Here is a 16904-nt window from a genome sequence, read left to right on the forward strand (position 1 = left end):
AGTTCTGTCTCAGGACTGTTCCCACCCCAAGCACCCAGTATTAGGGCAGCAGCACAGACAAGGCATCCCCAAACATCTCCCACTGACATCTTTGGAGTTGCCCATCATCAGCTGGGGTCTTTTATGACTCATGTCCTTGAGGCACGATGGCTATTGTCAGCAAGTGACTCATGGATGTAGCTCCTCAGCCTTGGCAGCTGGTTGGGCCTCATGACATAGGGGAGAGAGCCCCACAGTAGGAGGAAAAGCCAGAGTTCCGGTCCTAGTCTGTGAGGACTCGCTGTGTGAGCTGGAGCCCTGGCCTCCCCAGTCTGTAGAACACATCAGAACCACCTGTGGAGCCTCTTAAAAATGCAGCTGGTTACCCCCTCTCCCCCCGCCCGCCTGCTAGAGAGTCTGATTTAGTAGCTCTGGCATAGGGCCCAGGAAATCTGCATTTTAATCAGTAGCCCCAGTGCCCCTGATGCTCAATCTGGCTTGGAGACTCTGCATGAGCTGCTTTGAGGGCCCCGTCCACTGTCCTAGACTTAGGTCCTAGAATGTCCTTCCATTGTAAACTTTGCTGGGCGAGTTCCGAGAAGTTCCTTTAAGAGCCAGCTCCCTAACTGTTCTACTGTTCTACTGTTCCCTGAGCACCTCCTCTGGGCCAAGCCCTGGGGGGGGGGTGGTCCTCAGCAGTGGGGGCATGCTGACCCAGGCCTAGTTAGTTGCTGCTCTAGAGCAGATTTTAGTCATCTAGGGTGAAGAGATTGCCACCTCTAGGCCACACTCTGCGACAGGGGTTGGAATACCAAGGTGCAAACCAAGGGTGTTGGGCAGGCAGGGGGAAATGGCAACACATCTCCTGATGGGCACATCATGAAGCTGGGAGTGGGGGCAGGCACTGCTGGGCTTTGAGAAATACACTGGGAAGTATACTGGGGAGGAGGTGGCAGCTTATGGCCCTGGGTTGGGGAGGGCAAGGGCAAGAGGTGCAGGGAAGTGCAAGAAGCCTAGTGGGAGTAGTACTGTGAGGGAAAAGGAAGGTTCTAGAATATGAGATAGGAAAGGAGGTCATGGCCATATCCTGGAGGACCTGGGGTGTCGGGGTCATGGGTTGCTAGGAGTTGGGGTGGAGGATGGTACATGAGCAGCTAAGGAGCCTGATCTAGATCCTGTCATCTTTGGGGAACCATGACAGGCTTGGGATCAGGGGCTACTAGCAGCAGAGCTTTGGGAGCTTGAGGCTGCAGCACTGGGGAGGGTCTGGGGATACGGGCACCTCTTGCCCCTGAATTCAGAGTTTCTCCTCCTTGGATATGCACCCGAAGACATTGCCTCCCCATTTGGGATGGTCCTAATGGCATGAGGCCTGAGCTGGGGCTTACAGCAAGCCTGCTTTCCCATCTGCTGGGTTTCTGGGGAGAGCAGGAAAGAGGCCCATTCTTTCTTAGGGCTGAGTGCCCAGAGGGTGAGCTACCATAACCCCAAGGTGGTGTGTCAGGGCTCTGGATTCCCAGCCCATCTCTAACCCCAGCACCACCTTAGGCAAGCCATCCCTCCTCTCTGAGGCTCAGTCTGCTCCTTGGTGAAATTAGGATATGGTTAGTACCTGCTTTAGGATTCCAACGACCTTAAACGTGAGACTGTACAGAAACCCTGGGTAATGGGGCATCTCATACAGGAGACTCTGTAGCATTCTCTTGTTCTTCATGGCAGAGGAGAAACACCACTAGACCTGCTGACTTGGTGGCTGAAGCTGAATTGCTGAGCTCCAAGCATGGCACCTGGGGAAGAGAACTTCATGAAGATGAGCCTCGACAAAGGGCTGGAGGGACCGTGCATTCCCAGGTATGGAGCGAGGCTGCCAGAGCAGTGGGAGGGAGAAGCAGCTTTCAGAAAGCCATTCTCAGCTGGTGCCAAGGGGGCACACAGAAGACCAGAGAACACCAAAGAGAGCTTCATCGCTTGGGACAGAAGACAAGGGGAGAACCAGAAGAAGGAGATCCCTGCGGGGAGTGACAAGGCTGACGACTGGGGAGGGGAGGTATTTGCACAAATCTGGGTTCCCTCTGCTGAGTAGCCTGTGCCTGCCTTGTCTTGGCTTGCTCTCACGAACCTTGCAGCTGCTAAACACTGCTCCCTCCTCTTGATGGAAAGTTGAGTTGTAAGCTGGAATCTAAAGGTGTGGCAACTATAGACTGGGCAAAGAGGAGATGCAAGGATGGGTATCCCCAGGGAAGAAGGCAGAGTTGGGCCAAGCCCTGGGCCCCCAGGCATGGGCTCCAATAGAAACTTTGCCCTCACCTAGCTCGCCTCATGGGGGACTGATTTCTGGGCAGAGGCCGGAATGTTAGGCCAAGGGCAGCTGCAGGAGATAGAAAGTTGGGGAAACAGTTGCCATAGGTCCTCAGGCTGTCCAGATCCTGGACAAGGCCACCTCCCCTCCCCTCACCAGTAGGCCACCACCCAGCAGCACCTTCTGTTCTTCTCTGTCTCTGATTTATGATCGACACCCAGGGCCACCAGCGGCTCCAGGTCCTTGACTGTAGGTTCCCTGAATGTCCCCCAGCGAATGTCCCCCAAAACAAATGTGGACTACGTCATCTCCTGTCAGAATCCTCCCTGCCCCCCCTGGCTCCAGGAAGAGTCTTGGTTCTTGAGCAGATCCAAAATTCAGGCTTCAGGACCCCCACCCCCATGGCTCACTGCTGAGAACTTCTGCAGGAGCCACTTCTATTAGGCCCTGTGTTCTGGACACAGGAGCACCAGCTTCTTCTTCCCACTCCCACAGGGCCCCACTCTTTTGCTAAGCCTCACAGTTCCCTGGGCCGCAGCCCTCAGCAGCTGACCTTCTGCTCCTCAGCCCTCCCTGCACAGCCATTGTCTCCTCCTCTCCTGCCCTGGCTTACAACCTTCTGGGCCAAAGCCAACAGTTGCTTTCCTGTGCTGCTACAGAGGAGACTGTGGATGTGATGGTTAAGTATATGTGTCAACTTGGCTGGGCCATGGTGCCCAGTTGTTTGGTCAAACACCAGTCTAGATGTTGCTGTGAAAGTATGTTTCAGATGTGATTAACATTTACAATCAGTAGACTTTGAGTAAAGCAGATTATCTTCCATAATGTGGTTGGGCCTCATCCGACAGACTGAAGGCCTTAACAGCAAAGACTGAGGTTCCCTAGGAAGGAATTTTGCCCCTGGATTGCGGCATAGGAACCCTGCCCGATTTTCCAGCCTTTGGACTCAAGACTGCAACACTAGCTCTCACCGGAATCTGTAGCTTGCTGGCCTGCCCTGCTGATTTCGGACATGCCAGCCTCCATAATCACATGTGCCAATTCCTTAAAATAAAATCTCCCTATGTCTCTCTCTGTCTCTGTCTCTGCTTCTCTCTCACCCCCTGACTAATACAGTGGGGGTGGGCTGGCATGTGGCAGCAACCATTACTCCTGCGTGTGATGATCCTAGTCTGCACCTAGGCCTCCCCACCCCACATTGGTCCCAAGCCTGTCCACCACACAGCTGGTTCGGGCCACATAGGCATGGTCTAGAGAGGCTACTGGCCTATGGTGAGGAGGGCTGGGTTCTACCCCAGCTCCACCACCAGCTGGGTGACCCTGGAGGAAGTCTTTCCCTTTGCTGGGCCTCAGTGTCCCCTGTCTCAACAGCAGAGCTAGAGGAGAGTAGTTGTTTGTAAGTGTTTTACATAGCAGATTGTTTTGCGCCAAAGGGAATCTTATACAGTAGGTCAACTTTGAAAGCTGTCCAGGTAGGGCTTCTCTGGCTTCTGTGGAGTGTAGGGAGCTGCAGAGAGCTCCTCTGTACCTATCCCTCACTCTTGCCTTAACCTTGGACCTTGATCCCCAAAGTCTTGCTGCCCCTGCCTGCTCTGATATCTGCAGACTGTCCTTGCCACGCTTTTGGTTGAAATCCATTTCCCCGGGGCCTTGCCTAGCTTGATGTGCCTCGGGGCTGGTGGAGGGAGGCTCATTACTGCTTCTGACTTTTGTAGTCTACAATCAGCAGACAAAAGTTCCTTTCAGAGTTCCCTTTGAAATCCAGGCTCTTGTTATGTGACAAAGATACTTAGAGGACTGGGACAAGTGCAATCACATACAAGGCAGAAAACTGAGGCCTTGTCTTCCAGGGGAAGAGGCAGCTGGAGCCTCCTCAGAGTCCTCACACTAGGCCCTGCTCTTTACCCAGCGATCTGGGAAGGTATCCCTGTTCTAAGGCAGCCCACTCCACTGACAGGCCCAGTCGAAGGCGAGGAGCCCAGATTCCCACAGCCAATGATTGGTGTGGCCCGCAAGCTGGACATGGTTAATTTTCTAGGCAACCTATCACCTCTCCTGGGGATTGGCACATGTAAGCCCTGAGCATCCCAAAAAGGCCAAGGGCAGCTGGGCTGAGAGTTCAGAAAGGTAGCTTTGGCCTCCTTTTCCCTCCACCCCTGGGTCAATGAACATACTTCTCAGAATATGTCTAGACAACACACAAGGAACTGGTAAACTTAGTGAAAACATGATTTTTACCTGGGCTTCACTCAAGGTGATACTATGCCAGACATTATTCCTCCAGCACAAAGAAAACCTCCCTGCATACACCCTTCTGCCACCTCTGCCTCTGCACAGGCCCCTGAATGCTTTGGAATAAAGAGCAACTGAAGAACTGTTAATAACGTAATCAAAATTTCAAAAGTGTATGAGAAGAGGTGGTAAGAAATCACTCTGAAGACCAGGAGAAACTTCTGTTTTTGCCTGCTCTAACCACCTAGGTAGAACACCAAATGCCAACGGTTTTTGTTATGGGTAGGCTCCAAAATGGAATCTCAGGCACAAGCGTGACTGGACCAATAGGGATCAGAACCGTCATTTTCAGAGCCAAGCTGGTACGAAGGCAGTCCAGGAGCCCCTGGCTCTTTGGCAGCTCTGGCTTACCACCTACTGCCTGTAGCCTGGTCCTCTTAGGCTTTCATCCCCCCTGCAAGGGACACCCAGGACACCAGTGGCCTGTGGAAACCACTGCTGTGGGTGTAACTCTCGAAGCCAGGGCCTCGTCCCACCTTATGGGTACTTCCTGCTGCACACTGAGAAGCTGGCGTCAGGCAAAGAGGACACCAGTGGGGTCAGGCAGGGGTCCCTGGATAGCATCTCTCTGCTACCACTATGCCTTGGGCTTGAACCGCGGCAAAGCAAAGCAGGAGTCAGGAGTTAGAGGTACAATGCAGGAGGCGTGAGCATGGGCTGCTGCCAGCCACTGTCAGTGAGCTGGTGTGGGACTTGACCTATCCTTTGGCTTGCTGGGACCTGCCACTACCACCAGTGGCTTCCTGGGAGGTGGCCTGGGATCAGGGACTCTGTACCCAAATCAAACCTCCCTGGACTGCTGGAATCTCCTCTTTCAGGAGAGAGGAAAAAGGCCTTTGGGACAAGAAGGGGCTCATCCTCCTTCTACCTCCTCCTCAGCACTCCTCACTCCAGGCCAAGAGCACTACCCTGCCTCCAGTGTTCTGGCTTATAGAATGCTTACCCAGCATACATGATTGAACTCTGACCCTCATAGCTACCTTGGAGAAGGGTTATCATCCCATTTGAAAAGGAAGATGCCAAGGCCCAGAGAGAAGGGCCACTTCAAGAACCCAACACAACAGCCTTGTCAACCCACCCTCCCCTCTGCCTCACCAGCCCAGGCCTGGCAGAAGATTTGAGGTTGAGCATCCCCAGAAGGGACTAGTCCCAGACCAGGTAGCTTTCCACTCTGGGGACCCTGAATGGCTACACAGTGATTGTAATGCCTCCTTATCTGAGTCGGTTGGCCATCTCGCAGCAACCACTGTGCCAGTGTCTTAGTCTGCTCGGGCTGTCATGGTGGCTTAAACAACAGACATTTATTTCTCACAGTTATAGAGTCTGGAAGTCCAAGATCAAGGTACCAGCAGATCCACTTCCAGGTGAGGGGCTGCATCCTGGCTTATAACAGCCACCTTCTTGCTGTGTGCTCACTTGGCCTGTCCTCAATGCATGCCTGTGGAGAGAGAGGAAGCACAGGTGTCTCTTGTCATAAGGGCACTAATCTAATTGTGAGGGCCCCACCCTCATGACCTCATCTAACTCTGATTACCTCCTAAGGCCCCACCTCCAAATACCATCACATTCGGGGTTAGGGCTTCAACATATGAATTTGGGAGGACACAAACATTCAGCCCATATCAGCCACGGGGAGTGGAGACGAAGGGAAGTTACCACTTGTAAATCTGGTGAATTTCCTCTCCTCAAACACAAACTACCCCACGGCCCCAGTCAAGCAGAAGGGGATGGAGCAGCTCAGGCAGGAGGATCCAAGAGCTCCGCACCCGATGTGCCTTCCCCTGCCTGCTCTGGTTCCAGGCAGGTTTGTTTTTATTAACCAAATTATTGTCAATTCACAGGCTCCATATGCCAATCTCACCTTCCAAAGCAGTTACGTACAAAGCTGGGAGCTCACGGGCACTCAGCGGGCCTGACAGTGGATGGAGCCAGTCATGCTGCCTCAGCCTCGAGTGAAAGGCAAAGGGGCTCCACCCAGCAAGGCATTGGCCAGCCTCTAGGAGCTCCTTGGGTGCCACCTGGCAGGGTCTAGGCCCTTGCATGGTCCATGGGGTCAGGGTCTCAGGAGCAGCATGGCCCACTATATGAGTTTCCTGGGGCTGCCATGACAAGTTACCACAAACTGTGTGATTTAAAAGAACAGAAATTTATTGTCTCATGGTTCTGGAGGCCAGAAGTCCAAAATCTAGGTGTTGGCAGGGCTGCACTTTCTCTGAAGGTCCTAGGGGACAATGTTTCCTTGGCTCTTCCAGCTTCTGGTAGTTGCTGGCATCCTTGGCATTCCTTGGCTGTGGCTGCATCACTCCAATCTCTTCCTCCTTCTTCACATGGTCTTCTCTTCAGTTCTGTGTCTTTCTCCTCTTCTGTCTCTTATAAGGACACTTGTCATTGGATTTAGGATCTACCAGGATAATTCAAGATGATCTCATCTCAAGATCCTTAACTTCATTACATCTTCAGAGATCCTTTTTCCAAATAAGGTCATGTTCACAGGATCTGGAGGTTAGGGCCTGGACGTATCTTATTGTGGGTCACCATTCACCCCACTACATCTATCCCCACCAAGGCATCACAGGTCACTGACTTCCTAGAAGTCTGGATGTCAGGGCAGAGGGGCCATTGACAAGACCAACTGACACCTTCTCCTTTCAGAACTGAAGTAGCTGAGGCCTCAGTGGAGGAAGCTGCCCTGCCTCAAGGTCCCCTGGCTAGTGAGGGACAGAGCAGGGACATGTCACAAAGCCCCTAGGCTCCTATTGCCTGGATAAACCTGCTGTGCTCAGGGCCAGGCCCAACTCATTTACATGGCGTGGGCATTTGCAAGGGGAACAAGCCCTCAGGTTTCCTGGGCACAAAACAGGGCTGGGCTTTGGGGGTGGTGACTCCATTCCTATATCTTGGTGCGGCATTAGGAGGCCTTGCTCCCCACAGGCCTCAGGCCCCTCAGCTGGAAAAGGAGAAGGCTAGAGGGGGTTCTCCCAGTTCAATTCTCATGGCTGCCTGGGAGGCCAGGCCCATTGCTTTTGCTATGGCTGCTGATCAGTTGGGTGAAGGGCAGCCCTAGGATCCACTGGACTCCCATTGCTATGGCACTGAGAGTAAACACACTGGCAGCATCCCCTTTGCAATTGCAACAGGGATGCCCTTGGCTTGCCTGGGACTTGTGGGTCTCTAGGATTGTCCCCTACACCTCCCAGTATGCCAAGCCACAGCAGAAAGCCTTTGGAGTTTGGAACCTGGGGTAGGGACAGAACAAATTTGCATTCCAGCACCCTCAAGGCCCGGGCTTAGCTGCTACTTGATGCTCCTCCTCTCCTACAACATTTCTGTTCCATGGCCATCTAGTCCCTTCTGGTATGCCTCCATCAAAGGAAACCTCAGCCTCAACCCCCCTCCTCCTGAAGCAACCAATACTAGCGTGACTGACTTCTTAAGAAGTCTTCTTCCCTCTATTACACCGGAACCTGCATCTCAGTCAACTTCTGCCACCCCCATCCCAGTTCTCAAGGAACCTGCCAACCACATCAGAAGATGCCCTCTCTCCCACCAGGCAAATAGCAGTTCTTCTGCCCCTCAACCTTCCCTCTACCAAATGTTCTCTAGTTTCTTAGGGTCCTTATGAATGTGGGGCCCAGAACTAGCCAGATCTGGTTGGTGTCTGGCCAGAGCAGAGCAGAGGGGAGCTGTACACACCAGACATTGTGCCAAACACTTGAAATCTAGTATCTCACTGAATCCTCTTAACAGCACTTTGAAGTAGTTTCTGTCACTGTTCCCATTGAAAAGATGAAAAAGACCATCTGAGTCTCAAAGGGGTTAAGTAATTTGCCCAAAGTCACAGACATAATAAGTGGTAGAGTCAAAAGTCTAATCAGACAATCTGGTTCCAGAGTCCATGCCTTACACACTAAAATGCAGAAGAGAGCAGCACACTCACCTCCCTTGTTCTGAATACTTTACCTCTGTTGCTACAGCCCAAGGCCCTGATTGCTTATCTGGCCACTTTATTGTGGCCAACTCATACTGAGTGGTTGACTATTCTCCTCACCCCTCTCCATGTCTTGCCCTACACGTTCTCTGGGTCCTGATTCAGAGTCCCTCGGTCTCCACTGCCCAGGTCCTCTCCTCCTTCTGAGCCATCCTCCAGCCCATGGAGGTCCTTCCTTCTCCCCCTCCATGCCCCTGCCAGCCAACGTGATCCTTTAGGAGAGAGAAGTTAGAGCACAGCAGGCAGGCAAAGGGCTGGTACACAGAGCTGTGTGCTGGCAACTGCTAAATTGAGAGCAATTCCTGGAAATCAGGAAACAACTATTGAGGCCAAAGTCATCAGAATTAAATTGGCCTTTGAAACAAACAACTGCATCTCTACAGGCATCAGCTGTGATTCTCCAAGATTCTGAGATGAGTCCTAAAAGCGATAAAGTATTTCAGCCCAGGTTGGGCTGGGCACGTGTGGGCAGAGTGTTGAGTGATCTATGGGAGCCATTTGCATGATCTTATTTGAATTGCAAGCCATTGAGGGAAACTCAGAGGAGAGCATCTAGGCCTGAGGTCCAATCTATGGCACAGCACCCAAACTTCCTGCAGGGGCATGAACTGTGCCATCTAAAATATGGGGGGGAAAGAGACAGCACTTTCAGTAGAGCCTGGTGCCAGGGGGCTTTCTCCTTCTCAAGGGTTCTTTCAGCCCTTGGAGCTGAGGTTCCTGGGGTTGGAGTAGTCCAGAAGTGTAACTCCTTTTCTCTATCCCTGAAATAAGATCATTTTTAAGAAGCCACAGACAAATATCAATGGCAATATTCCTCGGGGACTCAAAAAAAGTCAGAATGTGCTCCAAGAGCTTTGAGCATTCACAGCTGCAGTCACATGACATTTTCCAGTTTTTTGTTGTGTGCACTGGAGCAGAATCCTTGCAATCCAGTGCAATTCAACAAATGTCTCCCACCCCAGTGATGAATAAGTCTGCACTGCAGGGAAATGGAGAGGAAAGACTTAGTGCCCGCCCTTGGGGAGCTCCTTCTAATATAACACCCAGCCTGCTAAGTGCTAGAGAAGATGTTCTGAGAGTGGGGTCAGAAAGTTAGAGGAAAACATGATCATTTTCACTTAAAAACCTGGGAAGGCTTCTTGGAAGAGGCATTAGACGACCTGGGCCTTGGAGGATAAGCAGTATTTCAATGGCCAGAGATGATGATGAGGGCATTCTGGTGGAGGAGAGAGCATTGGCAAGGGCATAGAAAGACATACTTGGAAAATGATGAGTGGTCCATTTGGCTGGAACCCTGTGTCCTGGGCTGACAGCATGGGCCAAGGTCAGGGCTAATTCTGCAGGCAATGGGAAGTCATCAAAGGTGCTGATGAAGGGAGGTGGCACTAGTAGATGTATGCATAGCCTCCTGCAACTGTTCTCAGAGTGAGATCTGTGGAGTCCTGGGGGTCCCTAAGACCCTTTTAGGGGATCCACAAGGTCAAAACTATTTTCACAATAATACTAAAATGTCTTTGACTTTTCCACTGGGTTGATGTTGGCACTGAGGGTGCAAAAGCAGTGGTGGGTAAAACAGCAGGTGCCTGAGCACGAATGAGGGCAGTGGCACCAAATTGTACTAGTGGTCATTGAATTCTTCACCATCATGTGCTTGCAGTTAAAAAACAAAGAGCCAGCTTCACTTAAGAATGTCAGTCAAGTGGTAATAATTAACTTTATTAAATATTAACCCTTGAGTACCCATATTTTAAAAATTCTGTGTGACCAAATGGGAAATATGCTTAAAGCACTTCTGCTGGAAGTGCAATGGTTGACTCAAGGCAAAGCGCTCGTGCCATTGTTTTGAGTTGTGAGCTGAACTGGCTGATTTTTCGTAGAACATCTTATTTACTTGAAAGAATGACTAACTAATGTTATTCAGATTTGGGTATTTGGCAGACATTTCTCGTAAATGAACGAAGTGAGCCCATTGCTTCAAGGAAAACAACTGACAGTATTTTTTGCCGATGATAAAATTTCAGCTTTAAAGCCAAAATAAGAATTTTGTAAAGCTTGTATCCACCACTTTGGGCTTGACAGCTCCCCAATAGTTAAAGACTTTTCCCAACGAGATGGGTGGTTATAGTAACAAATGTGACTTTTTTATGTTGTAGAATGAAATATGTCAACATATGGAAGCTCTGCATAAGTCAGGGCACCACTATTTTCCAAGTGACCAATGCATGATGTTACCAAACCATGACTGGGTAAAAGATCCATTCAAAGAATGAAAGTCCCATGTGGTTTAACAGAACTGAGTATGGAAATTTCACTGATACAGTTCCACATTCCACACTGCACTTAGCCTGTAAGAAACAACTACTGGTTGAGTTTGGAGTCATATCAAAGAAGAAAGTCCACAACTGTATGAAAAGTCTGTTAAAATAATCCTCCCTTTTCCAATTTCATATCTGTGTGAGGCTGTATTTCCTCCATATCTTTGAACCATAACAACATATCATAACTGAATGGAGAAGTAGATGTGAGAATCTAGCTGTCTTCTATCAAGCCAGACATTAGAGAGATTTGAAAAAAATGTGAAATAATGCAATTCTTTTCAATACAAGTTTTTGTTCTGGAAAATATAGTTATTTTCATTAAAATATTATTTATATTTATATAAAATGAGTTTATTATTTTATTTCAATATTAATAAATTAATAAATATCTTAACAATTTTGTTTCTAATATGGTTAACATGAAGAGATATAACTCACATAAACAAAAGCTCTTTGGGGTCCTCAACAAATTTTTATGTTGTTGTTGATTTACCTCGTTGTATTCTGCTTTTTTATATTGAGGTGACATTCACATGACATAAAATTCATCATTTTAAATCATACAATTAATTGGCATTTAGTAAATTTACCATGTTGTGCAACCATTTCCTCCATCTAGTCCCCGAACATTTTCTTTACCCCAAAAGGATACTCTATATCCATTAAGCATTCACTCCCCCTTCCGGCCTCCCCCCAGCCCCTGGCAACAACTAATCTGCTTTCTGTCTCTATGGCTTTACCCTCAATAAGTTTTAAGAGTACAAAAGGGTCTGAGACCAAATAGTTTGAGAACCACTGGCTTAGTGGTTCAAATCCCAGCTCTGCTTTTATTAGCTGTGATACCTTGGTCAAGTTGCCTAACTTCTAGGAGTCTAGTGTTCCTCACCCCTAAAATGGAGATAATAATAGTAGCATCTTCATGAGGCTATTGTTAGGATTAAATGGAAAAATGCATGCAAAGTTTCTGGAGGATAGTAAATAGTCAATAAATGGGAGTTCTTATCAACCCCTTGGAGGAAACGTTGATTCCATTTCCATACACTCTGCCTCTAGATGTGACTGGAAATATCTTGAGAACAACAGCCACGTCTTATTCATCTCATTGCCACTTGTTTACCAGCTGTGAGACTTTGGTGAGTAACTTCACCTTTCTGAGCCTTGCTTTCCTCATCTATAAAATGGAGCTAATTATAATACCCATCCCACAGGGCAGTTATGAGAATCAATGTAGGAGTGCTTACAATATTCTCAGCACATAGGAGGCACTCAATGGCAGGTAGTTGTTTGGGGGGTTGCAATGGTGACAGCAACATGGACGAAAATGCTGACACTGTACCTCTTGGCTCTTACACCCTGTGTGCAGCTCAGGATCCACCACTGCAGCTTGGCCCTTCCTCTGGGCTGTATGAGTGACGGGCCCATAATCCTTTCTTCCCAGGAGATGGCAAGATCATGGCAGCACAGTCTGCCCAGCGCTTTAAGGGGTCTTCATCTTTGCTTGGCTGCTCTCTGTGAACAGGCTGTTTAGTCTTTGGAAGAGCAAACAAGCTTATACTAAGTGTTCCTGCTAGAACAATGTCTCAGCTTCAGCCCCAGAAAACACTCCAGTCCCCTAGTTCTGCACTCAGCTGGATTAAAGGGCACTTTGACAACTAGCTGGTGGAAGTTCCCAAGATACCCTGGAAAGGCCCTAGGGGCTCAAACTTGAGATGTGCTCTTATACCTGCCTGGTAGCTCCCCATGGCCACCCCCACACGACCCTTTTGCTTATCAAAGGAAAGAAATGTGCTCTGCTACTGGAGTCCATTCTGATAGTGCAGGGCTCCCTGGGGGTAAATCTGTCTCTGTTGCCATCTGCATGTGGATCCAGGCCTGTCAGGCCTTAGCTGCCACATTTAACACCCCACTGGCATGGTTATAAAATCTGAGTTCTCGTCAAAGTTATTCGAGGGTGGTAAGCTGAGGAAGGCTGGCCCTCTCAGCCCTGTGCTCAAAGGACACGTGGGGTAGTGGAGTGGAGAGAAGACAAGACTGGGAATCAAGAGACTTGGATTCAACCCTGCTGAGGACTGGAGACATGACCTCCCTGGGCCTCAGTTTTCCCACTTGAGGAATGAGAAGTTTGGACGAGCTCTGGTTCTTGGATTTTAGTCAGCTTTAGTCAGGGAGCAATGACTACTGAATATGCACCTTCCTGAGCCCTTGAGGAGAGTCTAGCTCACTCACTTTGCCCTGGAGAGTGCAACAGCTACCATTAGTAGGTGTTCTGGGCCCGAGGACCTGAATGAAACAGGCAAGGGACAATTCTACCCTGGGTGGGTGACATGAGTCATCACATAATGCAAAGAAAGTTGGCCGGCCCCAAGGTTCACCCTACTGGGAAGGGAGTATCTTCCTGCTCTGTACACAGAGAGGGTTTCCATGGAGGCAGTGAGCCAAAGGTGGATTGGTATATCTGGTGATGGAGGATGGCATCAGGTTAGGGTGGGGTGGGCAACTAGGAATACACCTCAGTCATCAGTCTTCTGTTCATCCACTTACTCACCATCAGAAAATGCTTGTAGTTTATTTTCTTTTTCCCCCTTTTCAGACACTGTAACACAAGAGAAAAACATGTCTTCTGTTCCTGCTGAGACATTGTTAATAAGCACTAGTCCTCAGCTCCCTGGGATTTAGAATGAGTCAGTAATACAGCTACAGACTTTAGAACAGCAGGCATATGTGATCAGTCCTCCTTCACTTTGCCTCTGGCTCCCTTTCTCCAAACTCTAAGACGCTCAAGGTTGTAGGCAGCAGGTCCAAATTGGCAGCTCACCCCTCCAGTGGGCCCAGGGGGCAAGAAGTCCCCAAGCTCAGCATTTCACAAGTACTGAGAAGAGTTGGGTACAACTCTGTGTTCTCTACCCTTTGAAGAACTTCTTAAAGACCTTCAAAAGAAGAAGGGAGGTCTTATTCCCTTCCCTCTCTCCTATACACATCTGCACCCTGCCCTCTCATCACTTCATTCAGGGTCTGAGCAAACAGATGGATAAGCAGCAACTGATACAGAAGGGCTAACATGAGGGTTCTGATATTGGAGCCATATTGCCGTTTAGAATCCAGCAACCATGTACATAGCATTTTTGATGTTTTTAAAGTCATTTCCTGACTATTTTTTAAATTTGACCCCTGTTTTAGAAATGAAGAAACTAAGGCAGTGACTAAGGCGGAGAAGGAAGATGATCCTTGAGTGAGTCAGCAGCTGAAGTGGGGCTAGAGCCCTGGTTTCTTGCTTCTTTGAGCTCTTTTTATCCTATGTGGGCCCCATCAGTTGGGAATGAAAGATCAGGAAGATGGTGACAAGCATGTCCACTACCCCTTAAGTAGCAAGTCTGAACTTTCTTGGAGACTCCAGGAACTTCGGACTTCAATCTAAGCAAAGGACTGGCCATTGGGGGAAAATGTCCTCATCCTTGTTTTTTCACTCAAGCTCTAGACTCCTGGATAGTATACTTCTTGGGCCCAGCCCACTGGCCATGCGTGGAGGATAGGCCTGGAGAGGAGGGCACCTAGGGCTTAGGGGAAGAACTGGGGTGAGAAGCCAGATTCTCTCCTTCTCTGGGTCACTCACAGGGCACTTACATATTCTACCCTGCTGTGGTTGCCTTTCTGAGCTTCGCTTTCCCCATCTGTAAAGCAGATATAATATCCTCATCAACTGTCTTCTAGAGGCTGTTAGAAAGCTCAGAGGTGATCAGGGATAAGTGAGTGACTTGTAATCTATCAAGTAGCATCTGATTCTGACTTTGCTACTCGATTTCATTCATTGAGCATACCTGGAGACAGGTGCCAAGTTAGACATTGTATGTGAATCATCCCCAACTAGGCCTCAGAGGACAAGTGACTTATCCAATGACACCAAGCTGTTCAGTGGCAGAAATGAGATGAGAGCCACTTCTGGTCAGTCCCACAGGCCTGAGACTAAGCTGGAGGTCATATTGCTGTGTGCATAAGGTTATTAACAAATAAAATAAGGACCCCAGTTAAACTTGAATTTCAGATAAATAATGAACAATTTTTTTAGTGTAAGTATATATATTACTATATTTGGAACACAGTTATATCAAAAGATTATTTGTTGTTTGTCTAAAATTCACATTTAACCGGGCATCTTGTATTTTATTTGGCAAACATATATGTACATGTAGTTGGCATTGCAGGGGCAGCAGGCGGGTAGGCTGTTTGTTTGTATATTCATCTTGTAGCAAGGGAGTCAGCAAGCCATACGCCAAGGAGAGAAATGATCTTCCCACCAGAGCAAGTCACCACTGCTCTTCTCAGCCTGGGGACCACCAAGAATATATACAAACTTGACACTTTGTCCTGATGAAAAATCCTCACTTAGACTTAGGGCATTTCTTTTTCCTTACCTGAATGTTCCCAAGACCCTGTTTCTTCCCATTCATCTGGACTCTTCTGTAGTATTTTAAAAATATTTTATCAAAGATAAAAAGGATATTTTAAAAATAGATAGAGGTTTAAATTTCAAGTATCTACAGGTGAGGACTAGGATTTTTATAAAAGAGTTGTAGCCTTCTGTTTCTGGTCAAGATGAAGTAACAGGAATTGAATTTACCCTTATTCCTGAAACAATCAACAGATAATATATAAAGAACGCAATATTTTGCAAGATGCTGGACATCAGGTAGTAAAAGATAGGGATGGGAAACAAATGAGGTGAGCACTACAATTGCCCCAGCTTAATGCCTAGAGAGAGATTTCAAGCTGTAGAACAGGGAGGGAAAGTCCAGGCAAGAGCTCGGTGTTTTCTCTGAGCTGAGGAAACAGAGCTGGGAATCCAGGAAGGTGAAGGAGGCTAAATTTCACAGGACAGAGTGCTGGAGAGCTGAACAGAGAGAGTTCTCCAGAGATCTGCTGAGGGTCTCCCTTGAGTATTTGGTAGAGTATTGATCAGTGCATGCATGTGAGGGGATTACCTGAGGCCTAGGAAAGAACCATACAAAACAATTAGAAGAAATAGTGTCTGACACTTATACAACTCTGGGAATTATGCCTGCTCCTACCTGCCAGTCTTAGAATCACAGGGCATTGGGTAGAGCACACAGGTGGTACTTGTCTCAGTATTTGGGAATAATTAGCTCTAGACTGATAACTGCTTCAGTCCTGCTTAACAAATCATGAAAGCAAATCCAAAATGTTCAGACTATTTCCAAATAACTGTGTAACAAAGTTCAAGAATATTTATAAGAATACAAAAATATCCAGCACCTAATAAGGTAAAATTCACAATGTTTAGTATCCAATAGAAAATTACCAAGTATGCCAAAAAAAAAAAACCCACAGAAAACCCCTCAAAACAGGAAAATATGACCTATATTGAGGAGATAAATCAATCAATTGAAACCAATCCAGAACTGAAACAGATGTTAGAATTAGTAGACTAGAACATTAAAACAGTTTATTATAACTGTATTCCATATGTTCAAAAAGTTAATTAGAGACATGTGAGATATAAAAAAAGACCCAAATTAAACTTCCAGAAATGAAACCTACAATGTCTTAGATGAAAAATATACTAGATGGGAATAATGGAAGATTAGACTCTGTAGGAAAGAAGATTAGTGAACATGAAGACATGGTAATAGAAACCATCCAAACGAAAAACAGGGAGAAAAGAGTATATAAAAAAGAACAGAGTATTACTGAGCTGTGGGACAACTTCAAAGGCTTAATATATGTGTAATTGAAGTCCCTGAAGGACAGTAAGGGGCAGAAAATATATTTGAAGAAATAATGGCTAAAAAATTTCCAGCTATTGTGAATACTATAAACTCATAGATTCAAGAATTTCAATGAACTCCAAGCACAAGATATATGAAGAAACTATACCAAGGCACATTATAATAAAATTGCTCAAAATTAGTGGTAAAGATAAAAAATCTTAAAAGTAACCAGAGGAAAATGATATGTTATGTACAGAGGAACAAAGATAAGGATTATAGCAGATTTCTTGTCAGATATAATGCAA

Source organism: Ceratotherium simum, chromosome X, assembly GCF_057802395.1.
Source record: "Ceratotherium simum simum isolate JZ-2026a chromosome X, ASM5780239v1, whole genome shotgun sequence".
In the NCBI taxonomy this organism is placed as follows: Eukaryota; Metazoa; Chordata; class Mammalia; order Perissodactyla; family Rhinocerotidae; genus Ceratotherium; species Ceratotherium simum.